Source organism: Rhinoderma darwinii, chromosome 7, assembly GCF_050947455.1.
Source record: "Rhinoderma darwinii isolate aRhiDar2 chromosome 7, aRhiDar2.hap1, whole genome shotgun sequence".
Taxonomy (NCBI): domain Eukaryota; kingdom Metazoa; phylum Chordata; class Amphibia; order Anura; family Rhinodermatidae; genus Rhinoderma; species Rhinoderma darwinii.
In genome coordinates this window covers 124,371,941-124,389,497 of record NC_134693.1, presented here as the reverse complement: position 1 = coordinate 124,389,497, position 17,557 = coordinate 124,371,941, and the positions used below count along the sequence as shown (strand labels likewise).

The 17,557-nt window shown below is 41.4% G+C and overlaps 1 long non-coding RNA gene across 1 annotated transcript in view; it reads left to right on the top strand.

Annotated features, from left to right (window-relative positions):
• LOC142657369 (uncharacterized) overlaps nucleotides 1–17,272 on the top strand; it is a 29,477-nt gene extending 12,205 nt beyond the window's left edge. Inside the window, exon 3 of the long non-coding RNA XR_012849911.1 lies at nucleotides 16,793–17,272. This is a non-coding gene — a long non-coding RNA (uncharacterized LOC142657369). The remainder of the gene's footprint in view (nucleotides 1–16,792) is intronic.
• Nucleotides 17,273–17,557: the final 285 nt, after the last annotated feature.

Below are 17,557 nucleotides of genomic sequence, written 5' to 3'. Positions count from 1 at the left end.
AAATATATTTAACCAATATGGAAGACAACCTAAATACCCCTCTATAAAGAAGCTAAATAGATATCAGTAGGTCATATATAATATATTATATGGGGGGAGGGCATATATTAGAAAACGCCCATGACTACGGGTGACGTCAGCGGTGACTCATAACATAATCAGAATAAAAACCTAAAAATAGAGTCAAAACCATGCTTATACTGATAAAATATATAATTTTATTGGTACAAAATATAAAAAACACACACATTATGATCAAAGATGATTACCACAGTGTGAAGCAATTCAGGCCAAACAGTTGTCAATAGTTGGATAATAAATAAACATATATATGTGTTTTGGAAGTATCATGAGTAAGGCTTGGAGTAACTGCAACCATGAAAGCGCATTCAGTGCTCTACATAGTGTATGAAATATATAAACCCAGGAGACATGTAATGTGTTCAGTCCCAGGTCTGAGTAATCATTTGAAGGCAAAGATGCAGTAAGCACCAGACCCAAACAAATGGTTACATAAAAAGTATATGTGGATATATAGTATAAGCAACTTACCCATAGATTTGTGCTGTCTGGCGTCACACCCGACGTACGTTTCGTCTGAGAGCCTTCGTCTGGGGGTGGTGCCAGAGAGTCTGAGGGAGGTATTTATGTGACCAGCCACCAATCACAAGTGTGATCAGCTAACCAATTTCATCAGTCACATCTGATGAAAGGGATGTAACACATCCGGCAGGGGCGTAACTAGGAAAGACTGGGCCCCATAGCAAACTTTTGACTGGGGCCCCCCCTCCCCTGGGTGTCACACAACCCCCCCCCCCTTGTAGATAGTGCCTTTTTTACAGCCCCCCTGTAGATAACGCCATACAGCCCCCCCCTGTAGATAACGCCATACAGCGCCCCCTGTAGATAACGCCATACAGCCCCCCCTGTAGATAACGCCATACAGCCCCCCTGTAGACTGTGTGGCGTTATCTACAGGGGGGACTGTATGGTGTTATCTACAGAGGGGGACTGTATGGCGTTATCTACAGGAGGGACTGTGTGGCATTATCTACAGAGGGGGACTGTATTGCGTTATCTACAGGGGGGACTGTGGCGTTATCTACAGGGGGACTGTGTGGCGTTATCTACAGGGGGGACTGTGTGGCGTTATCTACAGGGGGGACTGTGTGGCGTTATCTACAGGGGGGACTGTGTGGCGTTATCTACAGGGGGGACTGTGTGGCGTTATCTACATTCGGGGGCTGTGTGCCGTTATCTACAGGGGGGACTGTGTGGCGTTATCTACAGAGGGGGACTGTAAGGCGTTATCTACAGGGGGGACTGTATGGCGTTATCTACAGAGGGGGCTGTATGGCACTAATACAGCCCCCACTGTAGAGAACGCCATACAGCCCCCACTGTAGAGAACGCCATACAGCCCCCCCTGTAGGGAACGCCATACACCCCCCCTGTAGGGAACGCCATACAGCGCCCCCCTGCAGGGAACGCCATACAGCGCTCCCCCCTGCAGGGAAAGCCATACAGCGCCCCCCCTTGCAGGGAAAGCCATACAGCGCCCCCCCCCACCCCTGCAGGGAACGCCATACAGCGCCCCCCCCCCAAAAAAAAATGCGACCTATAGTGTGTCCTACAAATAACATGCATCCCCTATCCACAGGATAGGGGATACATGCGTGATCGCTGGCAGCGATAGGGAGAACGGGGGACTGAAAGTCCCCTGAAGTTCTCCATGACTAACCTCTGACTTCCGGCGTCTGTGTCGGCAGCTCAATAAAAATGAAAGGAGCGCCGGTCACGCATGCGCACAAGCGCCCACCGGCGCTCCATTCATTTCTACGGAGCTACCGGCACAGACCCCGGAAGTCCGAGGTTCGTGATGAAGAACTTCAGGGGACTTTCAGTCCCCCGTTCTCCCTATCAATGCCAGCGATCACACATGTATCCCCTATCCTGTGGATAGGGGATACATGTCTTTTGTTTAATGGCAGAGCGGGGAGATAGCTCCCTGCTCTGCCATAGTCTTCAGTGGCGTCCCGCTGTAGCAGCCATAGCGGCTGCTAGCGGAGCCTCCGGCCATGGTGGGGGCCCGTGCCGGCGGGCGACACGGGCCCCCTCATGCCGCGGGCCCCGTAGCAGTCGCTACTGCTGCTACGGCGGTAGTTACGCCACTGACATCCGGAGCAAAACAAAAAGTAAGAGGCCGACAAAGAAACGCCCCAAGCATCATGCATATAACACACCACATTGCTCAAAAGCGTTCCTGTGGTGTTGCACATGTGCGAACACCACTCCAATACATGTGACCAGCATATATGTATATAGTTGATTCGTGGGAGTATTATAATATATTATATCACACCAAAAGTTGATTCAAAAATATACAGAGACAAGTATCGTAACACATCATGGAATATATATGCATCAGTACAATAATATCAAATGATAAGAGTAATCTTTCCCTATCCTTTCCTTATTCAATTACAATATATCGTTACATAATTTGCATAGAACATGTATTAGTCATACAATATGGGAAAAAATGTATATAAAATTTTACATGAAAAATGCACATAAAAAACACACATAACTAATAAAACTTTTTTGAATAAAAAAAATATAAAAATTATGATAATACATAATAGAAATAAATAATAAATAATGAAGGTTAGTATAAATATATATATGATATATATATATATATATATATGGCAAACATAGAATGGTGACAGCACCCTGCGACACTAATGCCACCTAAACCACTAAATATAAATAAATATGCACTAAAGCTAAATCTACTTACAAATAGGGAGGTTCTTAGTGCACATTTTGATCAAAAAGTGTTAGCCCACCTGCCACGACAAGGCGACCTCTGTAAGGTGGGAACCTACGCTGCACATACACCCAGAACTGGGACTAAGCCTACATATATACCTGGGGATGGTAGGATCCAGCATTGAACTGATTAAAATCACCCAGGGCAGAATGGGAGGAGTGCAAGAACAACAAGTGGAGGCAGTCACTAACCCCACATATATGGATCACATAAACACAACAAAAAGTTGAACAGCACATTCCAACTAAATGATACAAAATGTATGCAGGTGCAAGAACACCCATGACTGCAGATATACAGCAAACATAGAATGGTGACAGCACCCTGCGACACTAATGCCACCTAAACCACTAAATATAAATAAATATGCACTAAAGCTAAATCTACTTACAAATAGGGAGGTTCTTAGTGCACATTTTGATCAAAAAGTGTTAGCCCACCTGCCACGACAAGGCGACCTCTGTAAGGTGGGAACCTACGCTGCACATACACCCAGAACTGGGACTAAGCCTACATATATACCTGGGGATGGTAGGATCCAGCATTGAACTGATTAAAATCACCCAGGGCAGAATGGGAGGAGTGCAAGAACAACAAGTGGAGGCAGTCACTAACCCCACATATATGGATCACATAAACACAACAAAAAGTTGAACAGCACATTCCAACTAAATGATACAAAATGTATGCAGGTGCAAGAACACCCATGACTGCAGATATACAGCAAACATAGAATGGTGACAGCACCCTGCGACACTAATGCCACCTAAACCACTAAATATAAATAAATATGCACTAAAGCTAAATCTACTTACAAATAGGGAGGTTCTTAGTGCACATTTTGATCAAAAAGTGTTAGCCCACCTGCCACGACAAGGCGACCTCTGTAAGGTGGGAACCTACGCTGCACATACACCCAGAACTGGGACTAAGCCTACATATATACCTGGGGATGGTAGGATCCAGCATTGAACTGATTAAAATCACCCAGGGCAGAATGGGAGGAGTGCAAGAACAACAAGTGGAGGCAGTCACTAACCCCACATATATGGATCACATAAACACAACAAAAAGTTGAACAGCACATTCCAACTAAATGATACAAAATGTATGCAGGTGCAAGAACACCCATGACTGCAGATATACAGCAAACATAGAATGGTGACAGCACCCTGCGACACTAATGCCACCTAAACCACTAAATATAAATAAATATGCACTAAAGCTAAATCTACTTACAAATAGGGAGGTTCTTAGTGCACATTTTGATCAAAAAGTGTTAGCCCACCTGCCACGACAAGGCGACCTCTGTAAGGTGGGAACCTACGCTGCACATACACCCAGAACTGGGACTAAGCCTACATATATACCTGGGGATGGTAGGATCCAGCATTGAACTGATTAAAATCACCCAGGGCAGAATGGGAGGAGTGCAAGAACAACAAGTGGAGGCAGTCACTAACCCCACATATATGGATCACATAAACACAACAAAAAGTTGAACAGCACATTCCAACTAAATGATACAAAATGTATGCAGGTGCAAGAACACCCATGACTGCAGATATACAGCAAACATAGAATGGTGACAGCACCCTGCGACACTAATGCCACCTAAACCACTAAATATAAATAAATATGCACTAAAGCTAAATCTACTTACAAATAGGGAGGTTCTTCACTTTTTGTTGTGTTTATGTGATCCATATATGTGGGGTTAGTGACTGCCTCCACTTGTTGTTCTTGCACTCCTCCCATTCTGCCCTGGGTGATTTTAATCAGTTCAATGCTGGATCCTACCATCCCCAGGTATATATGTAGGCTTAGTCCCAGTTCTGGGTGTATGTGCAGCGTAGGTTCCCACCTTACAGAGGTCGCCTTGTCGTGGCAGGTGGGCTAACACTTTTTGATCAAAATGTGCACTAAGAACCTCCCTATTTGTAAGTAGATTTAGCTTTAGTGCATATTTATTTATATTTAGTGGTTTAGGTGGCATTAGTGTCGCAGGGTGCTGTCACCATTCTATGTTTGCTGTATATCTGCAGTCATGGGTGTTCTTGCACCTGCATACATTTTGTATCATTTAGTTGGAATGTGCTGTTCAACTTTTTGTTGTGTTTATGTGATCCATATATGTGGGGTTAGTGACTGCCTCCACTTGTTGTTCTTGCACTCCTCCCATTCTGCCCTGGGTGATTTTAATCAGTTCAATGCTGGATCCTACCATCCCCAGGTATATATGTAGGCTTAGTCCCAGTTCTGGGTGTATGTGCAGCGTAGGTTCCCACCTTACAGAGGTCGCCTTGTCGTGGCAGGTGGGCTAACACTTTTTGATCAAAATGTGCACTAAGAACCTCCCTATTTGTAAGTAGATTTAGCTTTAGTGCATATTTATTTATATTTAGTGGTTTAGGTGGCATTAGTGTCGCAGGGTGCTGTCACCATTCTATGTTTGCTGTATATCTGCAGTCATGGGTGTTCTTGCACCTGCATACATTTTGTATCATTTAGTTGGAATGTGCTGTTCAACTTTTTGTTGTGTTTATGTGATCCATATATGTGGGGTTAGTGACTGCCTCCACTTGTTGTTCTTGCACTCCTCCCATTCTGCCCTGGGTGATTTTAATCAGTTCAATGCTGGATCCTACCATCCCCAGGTATATATGTAGGCTTAGTCCCAGTTCTGGGTGTATGTGCAGCGTAGGTTCCCACCTTACAGAGGTCGCCTTGTCGTGGCAGGTGGGCTAACACTTTTTGATCAAAATGTGCACTAAGAACCTCCCTATTTGTAAGTAGATTTAGCTTTAGTGCATATTTATTTATATTTAGTGGTTTAGGTGGCATTAGTGTCGCAGGGTGCTGTCACCATTCTATGTTTGCTGTATATCTGCAGTCATGGGTGTTCTTGCACCTGCATACATTTTGTATCATTTAGTTGGAATGTGCTGTTCAACTTTTTGTTGTGTTTATGTGATCCATATATGTGGGGTTAGTGACTGCCTCCACTTGTTGTTCTTGCACTCCTCCCATTCTGCCCTGGGTGATTTTAATCAGTTCAATGCTGGATCCTACCATCCCCAGGTATATATGTAGGCTTAGTCCCAGTTCTGGGTGTATGTGCAGCGTAGGTTCCCACCTTACAGAGGTCGCCTTGTCGTGGCAGGTGGGCTAACACTTTTTGATCAAAATGTGCACTAAGAACCTCCCTATTTGTAAGTAGATTTAGCTTTAGTGCATATTTATTTATATTTAGTGGTTTAGGTGGCATTAGTGTCGCAGGGTGCTGTCACCATTCTATGTTTGCTGTATATCTGCAGTCATGGGTGTTCTTGCACCTGCATACATTTTGTATCATTTAGTTGGAATGTGCTGTTCAACTTTTTGTTGTGTTTATGTGATCCATATATGTGGGGTTAGTGACTGCCTCCACTTGTTGTTCTTGCACTCCTCCCATTCTGCCCTGGGTGATTTTAATCAGTTCAATGCTGGATCCTACCATCCCCAGGTATATATGTAGGCTTAGTCCCAGTTCTGGGTGTATGTGCAGCGTAGGTTCCCACCTTACAGAGGTCGCCTTGTCGTGGCAGGTGGGCTAACACTTTTTGATCAAAATGTGCACTAAGAACCTCCCTATTTGTAAGTAGATTTAGCTTTAGTGCATATTTATTTATATTTAGTGGTTTAGGTGGCATTAGTGTCGCAGGGTGCTGTCACCATTCTATGTTTGCTGTATATCTGCAGTCATGGGTGTTCTTGCACCTGCATACATTTTGTATCATTTAGTTGGAATGTGCTGTTCAACTTTTTGTTGTGTTTATGTGATCCATATATGTGGGGTTAGTGACTGCCTCCACTTGTTGTTCTTGCACTCCTCCCATTCTGCCCTGGGTGATTTTAATCAGTTCAATGCTGGATCCTACCATCCCCAGGTATATATGTAGGCTTAGTCCCAGTTCTGGGTGTATGTGCAGCGTAGGTTCCCACCTTACAGAGGTCGCCTTGTCGTGGCAGGTGGGCTAACACTTTTTGATCAAAATGTGCACTAAGAACCTCCCTATTTGTAAGTAGATTTAGCTTTAGTGCATATTTATTTATATTTAGTGGTTTAGGTGGCATTAGTGTCGCAGGGTGCTGTCACCATTCTATGTTTGCTGTATATCTGCAGTCATGGGTGTTCTTGCACCTGCATACATTTTGTATCATTTAGTTGGAATGTGCTGTTCAACTTTTTGTTGTGTTTATGTGATCTATATATATATATGTATATATAAATATATATATATATATAATTTTTTTCATTGTGTTAGATAGTGGACACAACACAATGATAAATCAAATATATATGAGAGAACCGTAAGGCTCTATAAAAGAAAGAGAGGAGAACATATAATGTCCTTGCCCTTCTTTCATGACTATGTGTGCATATAATAATAATAATAATAATAATGTGAACCAAATGTGACAAAAATAGTGAAAAAGTGTATGCAAACCAATACAAATATAAATGTGAAAAAATAAATATGAAAAAAATATAAAAAATGTATCCACAGAAATGGTACATAAAATCAATAAAATGATAATGATCTAACGTGACACATAACAATAGAGTGTAAGTGCAATTTACCTCATATAATTAATATGCCATACACATATATACCAATTTAAACACATAAATGATGGAAAATATTGTGTAAATAAAACAATAAATAATGAGTAAATACTACCAGATAATAAATATGAAAAATATACAACAAATATATATGTGTATATATAAATATGTGTGTGAAAAATATATACGTATCTAAACATGTAAATAGACGAAAAAATAAAAATATAGAATAAAAATGTGAAGTACATGAAGTGATAAATAAACAAAAGATATAGAAATGTATGTGAATTTGTAAATATTCACTGAATAAATGAATATAAATATTAAATAAAAAATAAAAAAATGATGAAAAATAAATAAAAAATGATTACAAAGGAGGAAAAGGGTTGTGGTATCCGCCAAGTACGACGTTCATCTACCCATCTGAAATAAAGTACTGGAGCAAATATTCATACTGGACACACGAAAACCTCTAGACAGACTCATGGATCATCAGATGGACCTACAAATACTGTGTATTAAGAAGAAAAAGAATCTATATAATTAAAACCATCATGTCATCATAGCACACCTAAAAACACCACACGGGAGATCCGGACACAAGTTATAGAAATGTCGCAAAACCCATATTCTCATTAAGGCCCATTGGACGTATAGTTTTTAGTTTCCAAATCCAGCGGGCCTCTAACCGTAACAATCTCTTCATCAAAGATCCACCCCTTAGGCCCATTTCTACATGATCAATACCCATAATGTGTAGACCTTTTGAATCACATCCATGGTGTAGGAAAAAGGGTCTGGGTAAAGCTTTAAGTAGCTCTACCATTTCAGGCTTGGTTCCTCTAGTGGCCTCGATACTGTTTACGTGTTCTCTTTTTATCACCTTGAGTTCCCTTGTGGTCAATCCAATGTAAATCCTAGAGCACAGGCACTGTGCATAATAGATCACCCCTTTGGTGTTGCATGTAATCGGCCAGATTCTGTATTTGATCTTCCTTGTTGAGTCCCAGAATTCTTCACTTTCAGTAATATTCGGACAAGCTATACACCGACCACATGGACGACAGCCCCAGCGTGGTTTGCCTGCACCAAAAATAGGTTTAACTTTGGGTGGATTGTGATGGCTGTGAACCAAAGTGTTGCGGAGGTTCCTTGCTCGTCTCGAGGCAACAGCGGGTCTCAAAGGTAACAGTTCTGATAATACAGGGTCCGTTCTCAGTATAGGTGTAAAGGATCTGCCAGGCACAGCTTCTGGGTTAACGCCCATAGATAATCAGTCTGCACCTGCTTCTATGTCTGTGAGACTGACTCCATCTTCCACCACTCAGGGTGGCAGGCTTAGGAGTGGGAGAACCTATCACAGCCTGGCCAGACGGAGCTAGCTCCCGTCCTCTGTCTATTTATACCTGCCTTTCCTGTTCCTCCTTTGCTTGTGATTCTTCTCGTTTGGTTTCCTGGCCCTGCTGCAGCTTCTTGTACCATTGTCCTTGCTTCATATTGACCCCGGCTTGCTGACTACTCTCCTGCTCTGCGTTTGGTACCTCGTACACTCCTGGTTTGACTCGGCTTGTTTACTACTCTTCTGCTCTGCGTTTGGCACCTTGTACTCTCCTGGTTAGACTCGGCTTGTTCACTTCTCTTGTTGCTCACGGTGTTGCCGTGGGCAACTGCCCCTTTCTCCCCCTAGCTCTGTGTACCCTTGTCTGTTTGTCTGTCGTGCACTTATTGAGCATAGGGACCGTCACCCAGTTGTACCCCGTCGCCTAGGGCGGGTCGTTGCAAGTAGGCAGGGACTGAGTGGTGGATAGATTAGGGCTCACTTGTCTGTCTCCCCCCTTCGTCATTACAATAGGTCAATATTTCGATAAACATTGTACCATTTCCCCCCCTCTATCATGGTAGGTCGTTACATACCTAGTTTGTACAGGTAGAGACTTCTTGATCGTATGTTGGAGTAATTTGGATCGGGTAGTCTTACGAGCCCTTTGGTACGCTTTCCATATGTTCTTTCCATTATATCCTCTGTCCAAAAACCGCTGCCTCAAAATAGTTGCCGGATTGTCGCCTTTACTATTTGGTGTCAACTCATGCTGGTGTCCTAGACTTTTTCCACAATCATGACTCTAAATTCTGGGTCCGTTTAGCCCAACAGCTGTGTACTCGTACACTTTCTACTTTGCTTTGGACCCTGTCTGGGAATAGACCGACTTCCGCGTCCTTTGTAGTTTTCCATACCCTCTTGGCACTGCGGTCCTCTGGGAGGTTGGGCTCACTAGTTGACCCATTGGGTCCTTTGACCCCCGTCACTAACAACCTTTCCGGCCGGGGAGGCGCGTCTCTCCTTCCTGGGTACGTCTTCCACCAACCCAATGTATTTCAATCAGGTTCTCTCTGATGTATCTCTGCTCCCACTGGCCACGATCTGCCCAGTTGATACACCGTTGCCACGTCACATATTTGCATACTCCCAGTTAAAGCATTTTTATAGTGTCACTAAGCGTCGGGCTCATCTTCACCATCCGCTTACTGATTTTGAGCGGTTATGTGTTTCCACCCGGTCCCCTGCGCACGCCAGCTCCACACTCTATAAACTACTCCTATCCCCTCATCTCCCATCCTTCTGCAAGGCCTGGGAGACAGAATTGGACGCGACCTTCTCTGACGCTCAATGGAGACGGTGTTTCTACCTTTCCCAGAAGGCCTCAATAGCCGTCCTAGCTACAAAATTATTTCTAGTTGGTATGGAGTTCCTGCTGCCCTGTACAAATGGTACCCGTCTGTACCAAATGAGTGTTGGCGGTGTGGGGCGTCGGGGGCTTCCATGTCTCACATTTGGTGGAGTTGCCCTAATTTGCAGAGTTTTTGGGAGGCGATTCTTAAAATTATAGTGGAAGTGACTGGGGTTTCGGTCCCTAATTTTCCTGAGGTGGTCCTTTTATTGATGTTCCCTATGCCGCTACCCATTTACAAATGTTCTTTAATTACACATCTTCTCCAAGCCATCAAATCGGTTATCCTTCGTAAGTGGAAAACGGCAGTCCCTACGCTGCTGGATGAGTGGTTCCAGGAGGTCGCTTTGATACAGTGAATGGAATACCTTCTGGCTCATTCCCCGGCCACTTCTATACGGTACAAGGATACCTGGTCTCACTGGCTTACGTTCCTCTCTTCTTCCACCTACCGCAATACAGTGACCTGAGAAAATCATCCTTTCCCATGAGACTTCGTCAATGTAGGGACTACAGGCTGGTGTATTAGGGTTTGTTTGTGCTAACCTCATCTCTGACAGGCGCATGGCTGCTTCTCATTTTCTCTAGGATGTTCAGGTGCTGGAGTCCAGGTTCGCCCCGACCTCCCTTTCTTTTCCTTTGCCCGTGTTTGTTTCCCATTCTATCTTTTCCTTCCCTCATTGTGTCTATTGTGAGTGGTCTTTGCTTCCTGTGTTTGCGCATACATTCTCTTACCATTGCATTTTAGGAGGTCTGGGGGCTGGATTGGTGTATTTTCTTTTCTTTTTGTTACTATGCTCATTTCCTTTCAGCTTCCTCAGACTGCTGTGATTGTTTTTTGCGCTTGTTATGGCTTGTGATCTTCACTCTCCTGTTTGGGCTGTGCCCTTCTTGTCATGTTCTTTTTATTATGGGAACACATTTTTCCCGATTGTGTATGTAATTGTTTGTATTAAAATCAATAAAAATTTTGAATATGAAAAAAAATTAATCTTGAAGTGAACAAAAAATTTGAAGACTAATGATGATAGATACCTGAGCAATATACTTCAAAGTCTTGAAGATGTATTTATCATGCAGAATATCATTTATTCGACCACTCCGTTTTTTTTGTTTTGTTTATCCCTCCAATTCTGGGCTGATGCCAGGGTCCCGAGTTCTGCGAGGATCCACTAATGTAAATTATAGTAAAAAGTCAAATGTTTCATCACAGTGATCAGTAAGTGGTTTTTGAAGTAACATATGTGTTGTATCTAGAAACCTGTTTCATGACATAATATGCAATCATTGTGAGTCTTGTTGTTGCAGTTCCCACATGAAAAAAATTACAGTAATGTCACGTATTATCTTAGCACCACTGCTCCCTCCTGACTATAGGCTGGTTTACACGGGCAGATTTCTAACCATAACGAACGCCCATCAACGATAGAACAAGTCAATAGGCGCTCGTTAACAGGTCCTTTTACATAGGCCGAGGCTGTACTAAGGGGACGAACAAGCATTAATATGATCGTTCGGTACCCATCAGTTTCCATCATTGTTGGCAGCATATCCCTTGTTTACGTGAGATGTGCTGCCGACAATGATAATTTTTTTAGGTTGCACAAATGCTGTGATCAACCAACAAATTATCTTACTGTTGCCCTGTGTACACATGTCAATAATAGGGCACGACTGTTCGTAAAAACGCTCATTCAGCTGATTATGGGCCCGTGTAAATTGGCCTTAAGTGATGAGTAAAGCGCAGAGTAAACTGCTGTTGTCCAATATCAAATAAGCTTTAATTGAATACTATTTTTTGATCCTGACAACTTGGGATCCCATACTTATATTATTGACAGATGGAGCTCTGGGAAAGGTGGACTAAACTTGGTGTAAAATCCATTTATTTTAACAATAGAGCTTCGCACTTCTTTAAATTCCAGAAGACATGGACTAACGGCACAAGTTACTGTATGGATGATCTTAGTGAGTGACCCATACCTGTTGTTTTTGGATTCTGAATCCTAAAGCAAAATAAAAAATCCCCGATGCTGAGGTGGTCCCTGCCGTGCTTTATTTAATTTCTTGCAGTCATGACATGCCGTACATTAACGTGGCCACTGCAGCCAATCACCTATCATGTGTCTTTTATAATGCTGGTGTCTCCTTATGGGGCAGAGGGACCTTCGGGTACTTTCAGTCAGCAGGTCCAAGGTGCGACTGCTAACACTGCACCCCATATAACTACCCCTATGCTCAACAGCTAATTTGTCAAGAGCGAGGTGCTCATATAAAAAATCCTCTCTTTTGGCTCTCTATCAAATACTTCATCATGTGTCAATATCTCTGGTGGATCCCAGTCAATCCGTATTTATGAGCAATAGGACACATTAACAAAATCTCTTTCGTGTACTCTAGAGAAAAGTACAAGGCCATGTTATTTTCTTTTTAAAGTGGTAGCGGGTCCCTTTGCCCACAGGGAGCCTATGCAGTGGCACAGGTTCCAAATCTAGCATGTCTGCCTCAGGATCATGGCACATGACCAACCATATTCTTGATCACTAGGTCAGTTGGCACTTTCTTTTGGTTACGCTTTTTGTTAAAAGTTTTGTCTTAGCCCTGACTGTAGGCATTACATGATCCTGCAAAATAGAAAGAACAGAACCGGTTCTGTTTTACTTAAATGGGGGACCATGACTAAATTTTAAAAACAGTGCTTGCCCCTATTGGACGCCCCAGGTTTGCCCAGTACTTGTCTGGATCATGTACTGCAAGTATAAATGAGACATCTATTTTGACTAAATTATTAGAATGGCACTGGGTGAGACCAACTCTGTATCTGGTGCCGCTTCTTTATGAATTTCAGGTACTATTTACTATAATACATAATGGTTATTACTTTTCTGCTTTCTCTGATTAACATACTGTAAAATTAACTTTTCTTCCCTGCTCAAGTGTATTTAAGTCTCTTTAAATGGCGACTATGCTCTTGAGATTTTCATCTATTAACTCTTTCATAGAGTTAGGAGGGGTGGGAAGAGTTGTTCAGGGATTTTTGTAGTATGTTTGGTGTAAAAAGCTTAGTAAAAAATTATCTGAATCAAAAAAAAAAAAAAAAAAAATGGAACCTGTTCTAGTTACTGGAGTCACAGAATATCCCCTTTTTGCTTGGTTCCTAATAAGAAAATATAATTTAATAACTTGCCTCTTCCCCTTTCATGCCTATTTAGTCTATCGGCAATTAGAATTTTACAAAAAGTGTTACTATTTTGCTATTTTGTTTTACTATGAAAATAACTCCATGTGCAAAGAAAGTGATGAACGGTTTCTAAAGTGTCTTTATCTTCATATAATACATACATTTAAATGAATTACATCTGAACATAGTGGAAGAGTACAGCAAATAGGCATGATTATCTTCGAAAATTGCACTTAGAGAGAATGAACTGAGAACATTGTAGCTCTGTAAGACCCGCAATGTCTTCTTTTATAAACTTTTCCATATCTTCCGGCAGCGTCTTCTGGTGAGTTTCTGTTTGACCTCTGTTGTCAAGGAGATGAATTCATATTTAATGCTTTAGCTTTTCTCTTCTCTTTAATAACACAAGAAAATGGTAGAGTATGGAAGAATCTAAGTAAATGGAGTGAAAACGCTATTAGAAACTCACCTTTTTCATAGTGTGGCAAATATGAACCATTAAAGTGGAATGTAAGTTTAAAATGTAAGTTACACAATAGCCATTTTTCCTTGTATCGTGGTCATACAGACCTAACGGAGAGTCAGTAACCAGGCAACAGTTGTAATGACATGTCTAGATGTTCCAAGCTACTGTGTGTCGACATGTCGTTCTCTTATTATGATAAAAAAATACAGCTCGGACCGTGCTGCTGCCATTCATATATTAGCTATAAAAATTGCAATAGGATTTAATCCAATATATAATATACATTATATCAATTTGGCCAGCTTTACTGTCTTTATAACATGATGTTTGTAGAATGGACGCCATTATAAGGGGATAAGTTTGCTTTATTCTTCTATTGATAATTAATCTGTATAAAAAGATGAGTAACTTTGGAAATACATTAGGACATATGTATCAATGCAATTGTGCTCGTTTTCTGAGACAATTGCATTGAAAAAAATTGGCATTTAGCCCGAATGCCATATTTGTCGAGGCCACCACAGCACGATACATTTGCTATGATTTAGCGCAAACCTACTCTAGCTCATAGCTGGAGCAGATTTGATTTTTGTGGCGCATGGACAGCCAGACATGCACCTAATTAATTAAGAGGCGTGTACCTCTTAATTAATTAGGCGAATCTTACACCAAATTTCTTTAGATTAAGACTGGCGTAGAAAACGCCAGTCTTAATAAATTGCCCCTATGTCCACAAAAGGGGGATTGACTTCAAAGTTGCTTGAAAAAAAAAGGCACTTTTCCACGAAGGGCAGTGACTGGTAAGACCTGTGGTACCAGTGACTGGTACCGGTGACTGGTAAGACCTGCAGTAACTCCAGAGCTGCACAGTATTTTGTATACATGCTACTGCTTGATGCACAGATATCAGTAATCATACCACAATTGTACTGAGCTACACTCTGTATCATAGTTGAGAAACCCAATTGAAGTTCTGCTGATTGTCATTGAACTGGATCTTAGTTAACATATACACTTTACATGCACAGGCAGTAATGTTTTGGAATCTACAGAAACTCTAATACACAAAAGTCAAAAATCAAAAGTTAAAGTCAAAATACATTTATTTTAAACAAAATTAAATCAATGAAAGTAAAATAAATATATATTCACATATAAATAATTAGTTCAGTTATTTCTGTCCCCCTTTGCATAATATTCAGAGATTCTCTAGTGACTGGTATAGTGCCAAGGGAGTGGCGCTGGGCAAATGTGGTGCCTATTTTCAAAAAGGGCTCTAGGTCATCCCCGGTAATTATAGACCAGTAAGCTTAACATCTATCGTGGGGAAAATGTTTGAGGGGCTATTGAGGGACTATATACAGGATTATGTGACAAAAAATATTATTATAAGTGACAGCCAGCACGGTTTTACTAAGGACAGAAGTTGTCAAACTAACCTGATCTGTTTTTATGAAGAGGTGAGCAGAAGCCTAGACAGAGGGGCCGCTGTGGATATAGTGTTTTTGGACTTTGCAAAGGCATGTGACACTGTTCCTCATAGACGTCTAATGGGTAAATTAAGGACTATAGGTTTAGAAAGTATAGTTTGTAATTGGATTGAGAATTGGCACAAGGACCGTATCCAGAGAGTTGTGGTCAATGATTCCTACTCTGAATGGTCCCCGGTTATAAGTGGTGACCCCAGGGTCCAGTGCTGGGACCACTATTGTTCAACTTACTTATCAATGATATAGAGGATGGAATTAATAGCACTATTTCTATTTTTGCAGGTGACACCAAGCTATGTAGCATTGTTCAGTCTATGGAAGAAGTTCATAAATTACAAGCTGATTTGGACACATTAAGTGTTTGGGCATCCACTTGGCAAATGAAGTTTAATGTAGATAAATGTAAAGTTTTGCACCTGGGTACCAACAATCTGCATGCATTGTATGTCCTAGGGGGAGCTACACTGGGGGCGTCACTTGTTGAGAAGGATCTGGGTGTACTTGTAAATCATAAACTAAATAACAGCACGCAATGTCAATCAGCTGCTTCTAAGACCATCAAGAAATTATCGTGTATTAAAAGAGACATGGACTCGCGGGACAGGGATGTAATATTACCACTTTACAAAGCATTAGTGAGGCCTCATCTAGAATATGCAGTTCAGTTCTGGGCTCCAGTTCATAGAATGGATGTCCTGGAGTTGGACAAAATACAAAGAGAGTCGAAGCTAATAAGGGGCATGGAGAATCTAAGTTATGAGGAAAGATTAAAAGAATTAAACCTATTTAGCCTTGGGTAAAGAGACGACTAAGGGGAGACATGATTAACTTATATAAATATATGAATAGTACATGAAAGAAATATAGTGAAAATCTGTTCCATGTAAAACACCCTCAAAAGACAATCGGCACTCCCTCCGTCTGGAGAAAAAAAGGTTCAGTCTCCAAAGGCGACAAGCCTTCTTTACTGTGAGAACTGTGAATCTATGGAATAGTCACAGCAGGGACAGTACATATAAAAAGGGCTTAGATAATTTCCTAGAACCAAAAAATATCAGCTCCTATGTGTATGTGTAGAATATTTGTTTTATCCCTTCACTTTTTCCCATCTCTTGTTTGAACTTGATGGACATGTGCATTTTTTTCAACCGTACTATGTAACTATGTAACATAAAAAAAATAGAATGAACACTTTTTTTTGTTATAAACAAGTTTTATTAAAAATATATCACAAAAAACATGTATCATGGATTGATGTTAGCCTGGAATGGTGTAAAAAAAAAATAAAAATGGTGAAATTGTACCTTAAAATTATGTCTTAAAAATGTATAATGCATAAAAATAAGACCTTGTGCAGCTACAAAAAGGGAAAAATAAAACAAATTATGACTGATGGAATGCAGGTGACTATGTCATGTAAGATCATGCGTTTAAATAGTTCTTATAATTCCTCTATTTATTTATTTTTTCTTTATTCAAAGGGATCTTGCTGTCTCCATCCAAGTGTAACAAAAAAACAAACAAAAAAAAAACATCATTCGGATGTGGTCTGCCGCAAGCGCTCTTCAAATGGGGAAGGGACCCCAATCTATTCGCCAACCCTTACAGCCGGAAGAGCTTGCAAGGGTCAGGCAGAAATGGCCTACCCTCACAGAAGTTTAAGGAGAACACATTCATTCCAGCATTTGCATAAGCTGCCACTTATACATCCTCCGGAGCTCAAAAATCTAGGTTTGGCTCCACCAGAATAGGTATCCCGATGGTGGGCAGGGCCAAACCTGAACGCCACATCCCCCTAGGCTCCCAGGTTGGGATACCTATAAGGGCACCGCACCTTGAGAAATCTTTGTGGCTTACAAATGTGCAAAGTGAACACACATTGATAAATAAAAAAAATATGTGCCATGCATCGCTGGCCCAGCCTAATGACTGGCAGTATAAAAATTCCTCATATTGAAGCCCAACCAAAAGGTCAGGATAAGATTGAATTGAGTGCACTCAAAAGAGTGAAAAATCATCTTCATGTGCAAGGACACCCTTTTATTCGCTATACACCATTCAGCCATAACATTAAAATCACTGACATGTGAAGTGGATAATATTGATTATTTCCTGGCGCCTGTCAAGGGATGGGATTTATTAGGCAGAAATTGTACAGTCAGTTTTTGAAGTTGATGTGTTGAAAGCAGGAAAAATGGGCAAGTGTAAAGATCTGAGCAACTTTGCCAAGGACCAAATTGTGATGG